This window comes from Prunus mume, linkage group LG3, assembly GCF_029339155.1.
Source record: "Prunus mume cultivar Tortuosa linkage group LG3, ASM2933915v1, whole genome shotgun sequence".
In the NCBI taxonomy this organism is placed as follows: domain Eukaryota; kingdom Viridiplantae; phylum Streptophyta; class Magnoliopsida; order Rosales; family Rosaceae; genus Prunus; species Prunus mume.
In genome coordinates this window covers 2,294,420-2,297,756 of record NC_142700.1, presented here as the reverse complement: position 1 = coordinate 2,297,756, position 3,337 = coordinate 2,294,420, and the positions used below count along the sequence as shown (strand labels likewise).

General features: G+C 45.2%; 1 pseudogene; it reads left to right on the top strand.

The window, feature by feature from the left end:
- The first annotated feature begins 604 nt into the window (after positions 1–604).
- LOC103324681 (polyphenol oxidase latent form, chloroplastic pseudogene) lies at positions 605–2,650 on the top strand (annotated as a pseudogene).
- Positions 2,651–3,337: the final 687 nt, after the last annotated feature.

The following is a 3,337-nucleotide window of genomic DNA, read 5'->3' as shown; positions in this document are numbered from 1 at the left end:
TTAAGTATCAAATCCAGAATATTCATTAATGGTTTATTTTTGTGTGTGTAGATCTTGTAGATTGAGACTCTATTGTTGCACTGGCTTTGTGTCTTCACGAAAACATGTTTAGGTTAGGTGATTATATTTTTTTTATTCAAACGATATTTTACTTTAATTTAATCTAAATTCACAGTATATATGGGTTTACAAGCGGAAATGGTAGGTTATATATAATATATAAGAGTCTCTTAATCCACATTACCCAAATGCTAGGGTGGAGAGATATCCCTAAGGAGCTAAACCTTTTTCTGTTATGGTACGATTCAAGTTTTTCTTCACTGATAAATCAAACAAAAAGAATTGATATAAACTTAGAACATTGTCCAATTATAGAAATCTCACATTTATAATTATATAGCATTTCCCTCCCACTTGGTTGTATGCAAAAGTCTTCATCACCTCAATTCGTTAGTTTCTCATCCTTGCAGTTTTGGAAATGCAAATTAAACATTATTTATTACATGCATAGATAGTAGTGGGATCCCCAACCACAACACAGTGGAATATTATAAAAGCAGCACAACTGATATCCATTCCTTTCCTACAAAGAAAAAGCAACCTAAGTTTTACCTACTATGGCTTCATCTTCCCTACCACCAACTGCTACACTTACTGGCCCTTACTCCACTAAAGCGCTTTCCTCCTCCTCCTCCATCACAACCTCTCTCTCTCCCTTCTTCCCAAACAAGTCCCAAAAACCCACTAAGCAATGCTCTGTCTCTGTGGGTGGAGTCCGATGCCAAGCCACAAACGGTGACAATGATCACCTGGAGCAGGGTCTAGGAAAACTCGACAGAAGGAACATGCTCATTGGTCTAGGCGCCGGAGGGCTGTACGGGGCGGCAGGTCTTGAAAACAACCCGTTTGCTTTCGCTGCGCCCCTACCCGCCCCTGACTTTACCGAGTGCGGACCGGCGGACAAGCCCGATGGCTCTACCATTGACTGTTGCCCGCCCATCACCAAAACAATAATTGATTTCAAATTACCCGATGGGGCCCACTCCGTACTAGGCGTCCGGCCCAGGACCTGGCAAAAGACCCAGTCTACTTGGCCAAGTTCAAAAAGGCCATCGCTCTCATGCGGGCCTTACCCGACGACGATCCTCGCAGCCTAGCCCAACAAGCCATGGTACACTGCTCCTACTGCGACGGTGGGTACCCGCAAGTCGGGTTCCCCGATCTGGAGATTCAAGTTCACTCCTGCTGGTTATTCTACCCGTTCCACCGCTGGTACCTCTACTTCTATGAGAAGATCATGGGCGAGCTCATTGGCGACCCCACCTTCGCCCTCCCCTTTTGGAATTGGGACGCACCAGCTGGCATGTACATTCCGGAGATCTTCACCGACCCCACCTCCTCCCTCTACGACCAGTACCGAAACGCAGCGCATCAGCCTCCGAAGCTCTTGGATCTCAATTACGGTGGGAGCGACGACGATGTGGACGACGCCACGCGAATCAAGGAGAATCTGACTACCATGTACCAACAAATGGTGTCCAAGGCCACTTCTCACCGCCTCTTTTACGGGGAGACATACAGCGCCGGTGACGCCTCGAGTCCGGGAGCTGGAAATATCGAGAGTCTCCCGCATAACAATATCCATTTGTGGACGGGCGACCCGAAGCAGACTAACGGAGAGAATATGGGCGCCTTTTACTCTGCGGGTCGGGATCCTCTGTTTTACTCCCACCACTCGAACGTGGACCGCATGTGGTCCATATATAAAGACTTGTTGGGCGGTACGGACATAGATAAAGCTGATTGGCTGAACACCGAGTTCTTGTTCTACGACGAGAAAAAGAACCTCGTGCGTGTGAAGGTTCGGGACTCGCTCGACACCAGAAAGCTCGGGTACGTTTACGACAACAAAGTTCCGATCCCGTGGCTTAAGGCGAAGCCGAACCCTCGCAAATCGCAGAACAAGAGGAAGGCGGCGGTTTCGTCTGGCGATCTGACAACCACGTTCCCGGCAACGCTGTCCGACAAGATCAGTGTTGAGGTGGCGAGGCCGTCGACGACGAAGCGGACGAGTGAGCAGAAGAAGGCGCAAGATGAGGTGTTGGTGATCAAAGGGATTGAGTTTGCCGGGAACGAGCCGTTGAAGTTTGACGTGTTCGTGAACGATGATGCGGACTCGGAGGCCGGGAAGGACCAGTCGGAGTTTGCAGGGAGTTTCATCCACGTACCGCATAAGCAGGGGAAGAATATAAAGACAAACCTGCGACTGAGCATTACGAAGTTGTTGGAGGAATTGGATGCGGAAACGGACACTAGTTTGGTGGTGACTTTGGTGCCGAAACTTGGGAAAGGGCCGATCACCATTGGTGGGTTCAGCATCGAGCTTCTTAACACCACCTGATCAGTTCAAGCTTACCTGCACTGCACTTGTTGAGTTGGTCTGATGTGATTGATCGGAAGTCGACTAGCTAGTTAGCTTCAAACCCTAATCGTGCATCGTTCTTAGTTTTCAGTATGGTCACCTTTGTGTTTATCTGCAATTATGCTGACGTAAGCCCACTGCTTACGTGGAGCATTGGTGTTTGTCTTTGTTTTTATAAGGCATTGGTGTTTGTCATTCTCAATAAAACTTATGTTCAGTGTGTTTAAATAGCTAACTTAGAAAAGGACTTGGTTAACCCAAAAAATTGCTAGAATTTTCCCTATACACTCTACAAGTTATTGCTGAAAAAGGTTTTAGTAAATGAAAATGTTGGCACACATATCAATGTAGTATTTTATTGCACAATTTGTGGATCCAGCAGTAAATAATGTAAAGAAAAATTAGGGACTGGAAATAACTTAGAGACTCTCAACATACCTCTCCATTGATGAGGAGTGAGCAGAATTATTCTTGCTGAGCTGAGCAGCGATACTGATGAGGCATAGGCAGGTAACTTCTCTCCGAGGCATGGTCTTGGGAAATGATGCCACATAGAGATTTATATAGTATATGGAGTTTGATTACGCTTCACAAAAACAAAACAGTACTATATATGCTAATGGGTATAGTACGTACATGCAATGCAGTACACTTTCAATTTCATTTGTAAATAAATAAATAATATTTTCATTCATGGTCTTGGGAGATACTCAAGTAAAACCTTGTTGGCAAAATGCGAAAGGAAAACCTTTTCACATCTATTAATCAATATTATTGGCGCGAGAGTAATTAAACACATGAAGACGACCCAAATTCGTGGGAAAGAAGGTTTGAAGAACCAAAATTAATTGCTTTTCCGTATTTGATAATTACATGTATGGAAAATGGTTACATGTCTCCATTAACAATCCGTTT